This window comes from Candoia aspera, chromosome 12 (assembly GCF_035149785.1).
Source record: "Candoia aspera isolate rCanAsp1 chromosome 12, rCanAsp1.hap2, whole genome shotgun sequence".
Classification (NCBI taxonomy): Eukaryota; Metazoa; Chordata; class Lepidosauria; order Squamata; family Boidae; genus Candoia; species Candoia aspera.
This window is the reverse complement of record NC_086164.1, coordinates 897,712-897,943: the sequence shown is the minus strand read 5'-3', so window position 1 is coordinate 897,943 and position 232 is coordinate 897,712.

Here is a 232-nt window from a genome sequence, read left to right as displayed (position 1 = left end):
ATGACGACCAGCAACTGAAATAGCTTTGAGAGGATCACAAAACCGTATGGAGGCAGCACTAATGAATGGCTATTAGGCACGTGGCTGTAACTGAGTTCACATGTAGATGCGGATGATGGAAGCATCAGCCGTGGGTTACTATTTCTGGCATGCGAAGCTCTACAATGTAACCTTGGCCCCCCAAAGCCAGCCCCCCAATAAAGGACTCTACAAGAAAATAGCAGTGGACAAG